The sequence below is a fragment of the Cyrtonyx montezumae genome, unplaced genomic scaffold (assembly GCF_038088225.1).
Source record: "Cyrtonyx montezumae isolate F1298 unplaced genomic scaffold, pur_monq_1.0 scaffold_2, whole genome shotgun sequence".
In the NCBI taxonomy this organism is placed as follows: Eukaryota; Metazoa; Chordata; class Aves; order Galliformes; family Odontophoridae; genus Cyrtonyx; species Cyrtonyx montezumae.
The window spans coordinates 7276394-7289523 of NW_027071936.1; positions in this window are offsets into that span (position 1 = coordinate 7276394).

Here is a 13130-nt window from a genome sequence, read left to right on the forward strand (position 1 = left end):
TGCCCACTGGCTGCTTTGACCATCCCCCTCTTCGAACCAGATTGTGTCTGTGGCAGGATGGTACGCTACTGCTCTCCACTTACTTGGGTTGCCCTTGCTGGACCCATCCGTGTACCAGGCATCTTCAGGAATAGGATATTTTCCTTCCTGGACGGGACTCTTCTGTGGTGGAGCAACCGAAGTTTGTTTTGGTGCATCACTATGATACGTTACTGGGCCAAGAATCTTCTGAAGCTCTTCTTTCAACGGTGAGGAAGATAGACTACTCCTCTGACTGAGATAGGCAACCCATCGTGCCACCGTCTGCGCCTGGGCCACCCCCGTCTTAGGAAGGTGGGTCAGATCTCTTACCCACCCCTGGATTGGCAATGTAGTCTTGACTATAACTTCGGCCGTTTGGGTTATTGGCTCTACCGCTTGTAATGCAGAATAGGCAGCCAATAACTGTTTTTCAATCATACTATATCTTTCCTCTGCTCCATGCCACACCTGAGACCAAAATCCAATGGGGGTCCGAACAGAACTCTGACATTGCCACAGGCCCCAGCCAAAGCCATCTTGAGTTACGTGAACATCTAGCTCAGCTGGAAGGGTAGGATCAAATATACCCAGTGCCTGGGCTTGTTTAACTGCCTGTTTCGCCTGTTGAAAAGCATCCTGTTCTGTTCTCCCCCAGTCCCATAATTGGCCCTTTTTGGTAAGTCTATATAAAGGTCTCAGCAGCTGCGCCAAATGAGGTATAAAGGAACGCCAATATCCCAATATACCCAGGAATTCCTGCAGCTGCTTTGGTGTTGTAGGGACTGGAAATGCCTGAACCTTATCTATGACGGCATCAGGTAATACTTTGGTCTTTCCTGACCAGACTACCCCTAGAAATTTTACGGACAGTCCTGGACCTTGCACTTTTTGAGGATTGATAGCCCATCCTCTTTCACTTAGGTAGGCAGTTAATGAATCTGCTGCCTCCCCTACTGCTTCCAGTGAGTCGGATGTTAACAGGAGGTCATCAATATAGTGGTATAGGTTCACACTGTTTGGTTTCCTCCAATCAGCCAGGTCACGTGCCACCAAATTATGACAGTATGTTGGTGAGTGCACGTACCCCTGTGGCAAGACCTGAAAGGTCCACTGCCTGCCTCCCCACGTAAATGCAAATTGATCTTGTGATTCTTTAGCAATAGGTATGCTAAAAAACGCATTCGCTAAATCCAGGACACAATGGTAGGTTTTAATTTCCCTACTAAGAGTGTCCATTAAGGAGGCAATATTGGGTACGGCCGCATGGATGGGCGGCGTGACCTTATTCAGTTCCCTATAATCCACCGTCATTCTCCATGTTCCATCCGACTTCCGTACTGGCCATATGGGGGAATTATATGGGCTGTGTGCAGGCCTTATAATACCTACTTTCTCTAATTCCTGCACTGTTTTTGATATTTCTTCTTGTCCACCCGGGAGTCTGTACTGTCTTACATTAGTAATCCGGCGTGGTTTTGGCAAACAAATGGGCTCATGTTTCGCATGGCCCCTCAATATTGTCTGTATTGCCCGGATACTAATGTACCTCTGCCGTAGTCTGAACTCTCCCACAGTTGTCTGGAGAGCCAGACCCCATAGAATGTCTATGCCCAAGATATATTCTGGAATTGGGGCAATCGACACCTTATACTCCCGGGGCGGGAGACGCCCAACCCCCAATTTCAACCACGTCTGGGTGACTGGAATAGTCTGTCCCCCAAACCCACCAATCATCACTCTATTACCCTTAAATTTCGTTGGGTCTCCATATATAATCGATGTTTCTGCGCCAGTATCCACTAGAGCCATCACCTTCTGCACATTTGTCCTGGACCAGAATATTGTTAGTTCTACATAGGGCCTCCGGTCACAGCTAGAGGCCCTATGGGGACCAGAATTTTCCGTTAATCCATGAATTTTGCCAGATCTAAATCTTTTGCCACAGGTGGCTCAGGCACTGTAGCCTGTGACACCTGCGGATATTTTTTCCTTCTGTTCGGTATTATAAAGTCAGCCAAATTCCAGGTTGTTGTTGGTGTTTTTTCTATAATTCGTACTCCCGATTTTCTGGGAGCACTCTGAAATTTCTGATCATTTCTAAGCTGTTTCCACAGCTGTAACAAAACATGGTTGGGTTGCCCATCAATTTTGGTAAATGCAACCCCAGCCCGTATGAGATCATTAAACATAGTCCTCCGGGATACCCGTACGGGGCCTGATCGGGGCATCCGTGGAGCAGGCTTTTTAGTTCTAATAGGGAAGGCCTCAGCATCTTCCACTATACGAACATTACGCCTGGTTCTTACGCGCTCCGTCTCCCCTAAGTCTGCTACTAACTGGGCTGCCTGCTGTACGATGGCTTCTGATGCCACCAATGGATTTAATATGGAAACCAACATCCCATATAGGTGGGAGGGGGCCTGCTGTAGTATTAGATCTCTCATGCCCGCTGTAAATTTTTCCGTATCGGGGCTTTCAAAAGTGTCCGCATACAGAGCCTCCCTCATACCCAGTTCTCTGATATAGGTCTGGAGGTCCTCCATAGAGGACCACAAACCAGTATTAAGAGGGATATCGGTTTTGTTGGGCCATGTTAAGCGGCATGCAGCCATCAACCAATCTATAATAGAATGGTTTTCCTCATTATAATGGACAGCTGCATATAATCTTTGTCTTAATGCCGGGTTTATCGTTATAGATGCTAATTTTGACATTTCTGTTCCATTTACTAAAACACTTTCAGCTCCTGCATCCCATAACCTTAGGAGCCATGATGGTATGCTTTCTCTTGGTTTCTGATGGAACCGTTGTACTAGGTCCATCAACTCATTAGCTGTATATGGACGAGCGGTCACATGGAGGCAGGTTTCTGCAGGGGGCCATTGGTCAGGAGGCACCCCTGCTGGTCTATCCTGTACCTTCTTTGTTTTTTGAGTTATAATAGGCCGAATCTCGAATGGGTCCATCATAGATGGAGTTTCGAGATCTGCCTTAGAGATCTTTTCCCCTGTCATATCAGAGTCTTCTTCCTCTGATTTTGGGGTGTCTTCTACCAATATATTCCTTATTTGTCTTGTGGGGACATTTAGGCCAGGCTTTTTGGTTGTTAACGTACCCAGCTGTTGTTCCAGTTTCTCAATACGGTCTCGTAATAACTGATTTTCAGTCTCCATATTAACATTTGCAACATCTAACTTGAGTATGGCCATTACTAATGGCCAGGCTACTGCAGAGGCAGCTAACCGCCGCTCCTTGGTAACAAGTATGTCTTTATCTAATCCTACGAAGTAGTCAGTCAAATAAGATGGAGAAGGAGCAGCAGTCCCTGGAACCCGCATGGGTCCCCATTTCTCAATAACGGATGCCAATCCATAGTAGGGTGACCCCATGAATCCTGGAATTAGACCAGGGATTGTCTGTTCTAGGGGGGTAACGTTCTCCCCCTTGGCCCATTTAAACATACTCCAAATAAACGACATTATGGATTTAGTTAGAGCTGCCTGGCTCGCCAAATGTAGAGTAAATAACTCCTAATGACGATACTCCACCAGGGAATAGTATAGAAGATGGTATATTTTAAGTAGTTCTATATAAACAGTTATACAGGTAATACAAAAGAGAAGATGGCTCACCTTTAAGATGACAAGGCTCGCAGAGGACTCCACATGGGAGGGATCTCCAAGAAGAGATCCTTCCCTGGTGGTGGTCAGCCCTTAAATGGGGTTTGAGAGAGGAGGAACTAGGCTCCACCCCTTCCACCCACACAGGTATATCACCTTCACCTGTGCCCCCATGGCTGACTTGGTGCTCACCTCAGGTGACCAATCAGTGGTTCAGGCCGTGATTCAGCAGTTCCCATACAGAAGTCTTTTATAACCTTAATAATTCTATGAATTCATTTCATTTTCTGCTTGGCCTGCAGTGATGTAGAAGATAGGAGATCAAGACTGATGTGATCAGTCTTCAGATTCTGGAGTTGTATTCCCCATATGGAAGTAAGGTTAATTTAGCTGAAAAAATGTAAGCAGAGTAGTTCTGGAATAAACAGTGCACTTTCATCATCCATCTTTGATAATTTACTAGGAAGAGAGAAGAGCTAGGCCATATTTAAAATTAGCCTAAGGGAATAAAGTAGTATACTATATATCTTTTGCCTCCTTAGAATATAAATTACTCCATTCAAGCCATTAAAAAATTGGTTTCTACTAGATATGTCTAGTCACAAATCAGCAACTTATGAGCCTTACAACAAAACTGTATTATTTGGGTTGTCTTTTACTTATAAATGAATAATTTCTGTTAGCGTTCTCCCGGACGTGATTGTTTTTTTATTTGAATTTTGCAAACCTGCATTGAAAAGTGGTTGAACTGAAAATAACAGAAGACCCTACAGTTCCCACCCCAACAATCTGTTTAATGGTCCCTAGGAGAACGTACTCTATTCATTTCCGGTCTTCTCTATCTACAGTGGCTAAAATCTGATCGAGTCACATCAATTCTGTACCAGTCTATTTTTCAGATTTAAAGATTTGTGACATTTCTGTGTTCTAGGTTCTCTTGAATCCTTGTTCTCTGCAAACCTTTGGAAGTGCTGAGCAGAAAAGGAATAAACAATGTCAAACTGCTGCATTTCCTGAGTATGCAGAAACTTAAAGAATCTGGCCCTTGGCATCTCTTATCGGCTGGTTGAAGGGGCTGAGGTGGTGAAGCAGAAGCCAGTCCTTGTCTTGAAGGATTGGACCAAGAGAAGCGAGGTGCAGCACCACCTGTGGGCAGTGGGAACAAGATTTCTGTTCCTTCTTACTCTAGCCAGCCAACAGAGCTGGAGGAAATCTGTGAGAGAAACTTCTACTTTTTCTACTAGCAGAAATCAACAGGTGAAAGTAAATGATTCGGAAAGAAGATGAATCTTTTTCTGGCTTGTTTGCAGCCTATTTGCTGAGGAAGATTTCACCTTTCTTAACCTCTTTGGTCCATCTCTGTTGCTGCATCAGGTGGAGTGCTTAGGGCCGTAGCACACCATTGATTTCCAGGCAGAACCCTGTTGAGTTCTGTGGGGAATTCTGTTTTAAAAATCAATGGCATAATATGATTCAAAATAATAAAAAGAGCAAAAGGGCATAGAGTTCAGTTCATCTATGACCTGTGATGTTGAGAAGTTCATTAGTTACTTGTATCACACAGAACATATACTGAGCAATGCTGTGCATGCCCTGTTCGCAGGCTGAATTATTTTATTTTAACACAACTTGTTTACATAAGTCGTGGAGAGCTGCATCTGAGGAATGGAGTCCACGACTTACCTTATAGTTAGAGTTTATCCAAACTTCTGAACTAATTCTATGCACCATAGCTATATTTGTCACTCAAATGCAGTCTTCTAATGCTGAAAACTATTGGCTGGTATTGATATTTTTCCAATATGCTGTATCAAAAAAATATACACGTAACAGAATTCCAAAAAACTTCTACATTTCTGTGCTTGGGAGCATTGCCCTAATCTTTTTTTTTCTTCCCATTTGAGATTTTGAAAACCACAGAAGCAACATTGGAACTATTGTGAATTTCTGGAAGTTTTTATGAGAATCTAATGCTGTAAGCATGGATTTATTAATTTTATAATTAGTAGAGTTCTGTTGTTCCTGAATGACAAATATCTCATAATATTTTGCTGTTGCTATATCTCTGCCACTTTGTGTTTTTCAAAACTTAAGGCCTTCATTTTGCTTTGGCTTTGTGATCTTCCAAATTAACGATTCAATTATCCATCTTTTCAGTAAGCAAACTCCTTTTGCTGATTTTGATACCTAGTGTTGTCAGATTATTGTTGTTGTTTTTCTTTCTGCTTTTATCCCCCCTTGTTCATAGTTTCAAGAATTGTAACAAGAAGCCTGATTTTTGATGCTGGATGTCATAAAGATCTGTGGCACTGACTAGTTACCTGAAAAAGACAAATTGGTATCTATGACTGGGAAAAGAAAGTCTATTTATTGTGCATAAGCAAAATAGATATGAGCTAGAATAGGACTTGGACACTTTATAAGTTCCTGGGAGTTAGCATTCTGTTCTATCAAAATGCATATAGCTGCTTTATATGCTAGCACCTTAGGTAAACCACATTGCAGCCACTGACTGCTTATTAAAATGTTTATAACCTACTTTCTAAATACATCTATGTTATGGTTTTATGATTTTTTTTGTTATCAGTATTCCACATCATAACATCATGTAAGGCACTGGGACTTAAAGAGTTAATGCTCCAGTTCCATGGATCATTGATAGTGCCAGGTATACCTGACTCAGAAGAGAACAACAACTGTGTGTCCCAGAGGACTTTGTGTTACTTTGCGTTTTTCCATTTTCCTCTCAGAGGGAAAGATCATTGCTACTGTTTTATTTTTAGGCCCATCTTTATTTTTCCTTTCCCCTTTCCTTGGGCCCATGGGTGCCCCCACCCCATTTGTCATGGAACCAAGTCAAACCAGCCCATAAACTGTTGACAAACTAGATCTCTGACAATGCAGGAATTAATTAGTATTATGAGGGAAGATGCCAAATAAAACAGAATAATGAGAAAGCAGTGAAACTAGTTTATTGTCCAAGTGGGCTATAAATCAGACAAAATCGTATAGAGTGCACACAGTGTGAGAGAAGGAGAAAAAGAAATGGAAAGGACTTTTTAAATATTCCAAAATCTAACCACTTATTTGGGTGTGAGTTCCCTTTCTAATGTTTATATTAAAAGACTGCTTGGGCAATGCTGTAAGAAACCTGTCCCTATGACTGTGGAGCACACATCAAACGTTTTCAGAATGTACACATGTTCCTTCAAAAAGAGTATTTGAAAGAACAGTACCTTGTTTAATTTTGTTTTTCTTAATCTAACTGGAAGCAGGACAGTATTAGGGGTATTATCATTTATCTAATTACCTAGTAATACACACATATAATTCTAAGTGAGTAAAATGTTCAGATGTTTTAAAAACCACTGTTGTGGTTTGAAGTTCACAAACATATAAAATGTTATAGTTGAAGAGAGGAATGCTAGTGACAGAAACAGTGGCAATACAACTCCTGGGAATTGCATTAAAAATATTGAGTATTGAGCACAGAAACTTATTGGAGAGCAATCAAGAGAGCTCTAAGAAATGGTTGCAGACTGAATCAAATCTCAAAAACTGTGAGTGTAGCTACTGATCTTTGACCTTACTAAGTGTGAGATCTTGTATAGCAGCTTACATGGTTCATGTTCAGGTGGATAAGAGTAAATGCTGAGCAAATCTTCAGGTCTTTCCTCTTTCTTTTGTAAACAGTGCCTTGTTTGAACACACCAAGAGTTTGTGGATTTCTGTGGGAGTCCAACTGTGGTTGCTGCTGCTTGAAGATAAATAGATATAAAATGAAAATCTATAATCTTGGGGAAAGTAAACTATATATAAAATAAATAAATTATATCTCTGAGAAGAGGTGGATGCTGCTGAGTGAAGACAGATTGATCTGTCAGCAAGGAGTTGCTGGAGATGACTAGCGAAGACAGAGCAGGAATGGGCCTAATGTGGGAGCCCAAGGGGGCTTTTGGTATTTTTTTCCAACTATTTACAAAGAAAATCCTGGGGCACCAAAGCCCCAAGCTGTAAAAAACAGGTACATGCTTTTTGCACATGATTGATCTGTATCCTCAGCGAGATGGACACTAAGTGCAGTTGCAAGCATGATGTACTGTGGTATTTATATTACAAAATACGTCTGAATTAAGCTCTCTATTTTTTTAACCTTACATGAATAGGATTTAAAGAAGACAGGAATGAACTTCAGATTTTGAGATGAGAAGCAGACAAAAACAAGGAAGGTAAATTGATTGAGTTTGTTATTTTTGTTGGCTTCCTATATAAAGCTGGAAAATGATCAAAGACAGGTGATGTATGTGTATGTTTAAACCTCTTCTATCCCATCTATAGCACTTATTTGTTTGATTATTTATTTTTGCAGCTTTAAAATTGAAAACTGAAATGTTCTATCCTGAAAATAGGCATGGAATATTTTGCTTTTTTTTTTTTTAAACTAATCAAACATAGCAAAATACATCCAGGGGAAAACAGTCTCTGTTGAATTTGACTGAGTTAACAAATAGGAAATGAAAAAAATGTCTATTTTCATAAAATAAGGTGTGTCTTGTATAATATTTGACTACAGTTTAACATTTATTTCCTTTAATGACTCATTTATCAGGGCCATTTTATGTATGTATCTAGTCACAGCACACTTCTGTTTGTGCTCTTGTGTATTTTTTAATTGAATTTTCAGTGATATTGAAGTTCTGCAAATGCTCTATCATATGTTTGCCACAACGTGCCAAGACATATATGCAATTTTTATATTTTTCAATCAGTACTCCATAATCTGCTATTATCTGCATGCTGTAAAATGTCCTCAAAGTACCCACCACAGGATATCTTCTCTAGCAAGGAAGAGTCTGAGAATTGTGATTTGGAGGTTTGTTCTAACTTCCACAGAAGCCAGTAACTGTATACATCGTCACTATAGTGGATGTTGGATCCATAAGTGAATGACAGAGAAGATATAAATCTGAAAAAAAATAATATATATTATATATAATGATATTGAAAAAGATATCTCTGTAAAATTCCTCTCTTTTTCTTTAACTATTTTGTTTCATTTATTTATTTATTTTTCCATGGGTTCTATCAAACACAGGAATGATTGGACCTTCAGCATATCACCTTCCAAATGATCTCTGCACAAAGGTATGACAGAAGAAATTGATTTTCACCTTTCATCAATATTTCTAAATTGTAACCCATATTTTACACTTAAAGAAGATGCATCACCCTGGTTGTTTTTGGTTTTTTTTTTTGGTCAGCATTCCAGAAATAAATATCCACCAAAAGCTACTAGCTTGGAAGTTTCAGATTAGTAATTTACAGCCTACAAATAGATTTCTTTCTTTCAGTGATAAGTCAGTCAGGGAACCATTTATTGCACATGGATGATAGGCAATTCACTCACTAGATGTGATTTTTTTTCTATTTTTTTCTTCTTGTCATTTCTTTTCAAAGTTTGAGACAGAATGAATTTGATTGAAACTTTCTGGACACTTGCAAAGTTTCATGCTTTATTTAGCTGTTACCAGATGGGCTCTGATAAAGCATGAACGCAGCACGCCCCTCATAAGTATTTTTGTTTGTTTGTTTGTTTTCAATTATTATTGGTATTAGAACTTGAAATACTGTTGTGAACTTGTTGGGTTGGAACTACAACTTTATGAATTCTACTTCATCATTTTTATCTGCCTTGTATCTGATTTCATTGGCAATGTACAAAGCTGCTCTGATCCCTCAGACCTCCACCACTTACAGTTCTGGCTCAGATAGCAGAAAGGAACCTTAAAATCTCCAGGGAGACCACATTTTCTAGCAAATATTGACTCTTTTGTACATCTTTCCTCAATTAATTTGTTTGTTTATATGTGTTTAGCTTTCTGCTTTGATGTTTACATTCAGGTAAATGCTACTATATATCATATTTATTTTCCTAGAATTAGATGTGAAAATTAGCTTCTTGGAGAGGCAAGAATGAAGTGGCTCATACTAGCTTAATGAAACAGATGAACAAGATATTTTTTCAATTCCATTTATCCATTAAACTCATTTCTTGAGGACTTTGTGAGGATTTGATATAAAGATTTATCTGAATATACATCCTAAATACTGGTACAAGACTTTAATGTTTTTACAATGTAAGCCCAAAGTTTAATCATTCATGTTTATTATATACTTTTTGACTGAGCAATATTACAATACAAATTTGTTATACACATATGTGTGTAATTATAAACATAAATGGGAGTGAATATTAGAGAGTACATAATCAATTCCTTCGAAGACCTTATGATTCTAAGGAACATAAATGACAGTTTACTACTTTGCCTTAACATTTGTTTTTATTTTTTATTCTCTTTTTTTTTTTTTGCCACAAGTTAAAATCATTTCAAGCTAGGATTCACTGCAATTGTTTAGTTCCCTTATCTAAAAACCACTGTATATTCATATATGTAATTTATATAATTAATGATTATATTCATAATTATACGTACATTCATTGTGCATGCTACTAATGTTCTACAATACATGAATATGTATTCTGAATGCCCAAATATTCTCTAGATCATCCTGAAAGCATATTAAACAGCTCTAGAGAATACGTGAGTACATTTTCTTTTTGTAACACAGTAAACCCAATCTTAAAAACAGTGAGAAATATTTTGCATGTATTTGTTGCACCTTTTCTTTCCTTATCCCTTTTTACATGCATATGTTTTTTCTAAAAGTGCTTGCTCTTGTGTATTTCATTTTTATAAACTAGATAAACACAATTAAGATGCTAAGCTTAGCTTAGAGGAATGACATTTTCTGTCCTGGAAACTGATTCTTGGCAATCTTCTTAAAATCAGTTTTCAAGTTACTCGTTTGTGTGTTTCAAGTTACAGTTCCCATGCTGTCAATTTTTGTTGTTATTACAATTTGTCCCTATCCCATTAACAATTGCTATCATAAATTCACAGTATATGGAACTTAAGTGTTGGGTAAGTGCAGCCTGGTATAGATGTGTCATACTGAAGTTAAAAAAGGTCTGTCTGGTCTGGAAGTGAAATTCAAATTCAGAAGGAGATGAAAACAATTATTTACAGACACACTAATTGGACCTTCAGACTCAGGTTTTCTCTTGTTTCATCATATGAAGGCTCAGAAGCCCACACATGGCAGGCAATGAGTAAGGACACAAACACTGGTCTCATTCATAAATTTTGAAATTGGATTTAAATAGTGACAGTAGGTGGCAGCAATGAAAATATATCACTATGCATTCACTCATTATCTCCAAATACAACAATTGATAGATAGGCATGGTGTTAGTTAGCAACTGAATGGAGGAAACTGTAAATCTTATAACCTAATCAAATTAGAAATCAATATTTCTTTTCCCTACTTTTTTTAAAGCAAAGCACTGAAAAAAAAACCACTGTAACATTTTAGCCATTTAGTAACCCTAAATTAAATTAATGTCTGTGGGCTAGACTGTACCTATAAGTGTAATAGCTCTTAGAAGGAATGTTTTTGAAGGAGAAGATGGAAAGGGAAAAGAAGGGAGGGGAAGGGGAGAGAGATGGTGGTTTGTTGTCATGCAGACAAATGGGACTGTAGTCAGTGTTTGCTAATGTGAACAAAATGCCACAGAGAAAGCCTTGAATAGGGCAATCCCCAGCACTCACTGTTTCTAACCAAAAGGGGAATACATGCCTCTCTTGTAGTCTGTAAATACAAGGAAGGTTGTCCTTTCCCAGATTAGTTGAGTACAGCCACCTTCAAGTGTTCTTGTTCTATGTCAGTGGTTTATGGGCTAGTCCAGTCCCAGTTCCTGGGAAAGGGGAAGAGGAAAAAGAGCAAGGGTAGGGAGATGGGCCTAAAAACAAAACTGTAGCAACTGAGGAGAAAAACTAATTTATTAAATAAGATATCAGAATGCAAAATAACACAATATAATTGGAATTGAAGCTAATAAATCAAATAAAATGAAACCAAACAGATTATTCTAAAGCTGAAGGTGAGACAGCTAGGAAGATGTCTCACTCTGCTGAGATGAACAGCAAAAAAGAGAGAGGTCTCAGGACTGGGAACATAAAGTCCTCTGGGGTTTGTAGTTCTTCTCCCGAGATCCAGGTACCAAGAAATTTGGCAGTCCATGGACTTGGTACATTGACTCTTTACGTCCCAGTGGCTTACATGATGTTATGATGTGGAACACCAATAACAAAAATCATAAAACCATGACATTCCACCCCTTATTTCACATCACTACATCATGTTTAATGTATCTATACAAACAATAATTAACATACATTACCCAAACACATATCTATATACATATGTATACCTGGAATTACTGACTGCATTTCACCAACATCAAATTCCCTTGTCACACATTGAACATCCCCATTTTTTTGCATCACCTGCCAGGTGGACCCAGATCCCTCCTTTGCATCACCTGATAAAGGGGGCTTACAGTGAGGCTGTAGTTCTGAATACACATTCTCTGAAAGCCTATTATGCCCAGAAAAGATTGTGCTTCCTTTTAACCTGTGTGTGGAGACATGCAGTTGTTTCGTTAATCACATCTGAGATGTGATAATGCCCATCTTGTCACTTTAGAAACTGAATTTCCTACGCAGGTCCTTTCCTTTTGCTTTGCTTAATAGAAAAAAACAGCTTGCAGAAGAATTTGGATCATTTCCTCTCCTTTCTTGAAATCTTCCTCTGCTGTACTGGTCCACACAGCAATGTTGTCAACATACTGCAGATACTCAGGTGCACCACCCTGTTCCAATGCAATTTGGATCAGCCCATGGCAAATGGTTGGGCTGTATTTCTACCTCTTGGATGAATGGTTCCAGGTATACTGAACAACCCTCCAGGTGAATGCAAACTGTGGCCTAAATTCTGTGGCCAAAGGAATGGAAAAGAATGCATTAGCAATGTCAGTGGTGTCATACCACTTGTCTGCTTTTTTACTCTAATTCATACTGGAGTTCTAGCGTGATGTGGAATGAAAATCATAAAACCATGATATTCTGACAGAAAGAAACTCCCTTTTTTTTCATCTTCCCCCAGTTTCTCGATTTTTGAATGAATTTGTATTTCCTATGAACAAAAACTATTTTTTTTTTTAAGAAAGAAAAGTATGTTGTTGTTTTGTTTTGTTTTTTTTTGGTTTCTTAGAGAATAGGTATTCTGACTTAAATCCTACCTTTGACAAAATACCAGGGAGTAAATTCTCACCTCCACTGTTAACCTCAATAATGTTCCAAATCTTTATAGCTGATATGACACAGCTTCCAGCATCCTTCTTCCCAATAGCCATTCTCATGATCACTGGGTATGTGAGGATAACTCAATAATTGATTGAACTGCAATTTCATGTCATGTTCTTCTTTCTTTACTTCTCCTCCATTGCTTCATTTGTCGTTCAGTGTTTTCTTGTCTCTCCCTTTTTCCTTTTGCTGCTACCCTATGATTAGACTCTTCCTGAAGCAG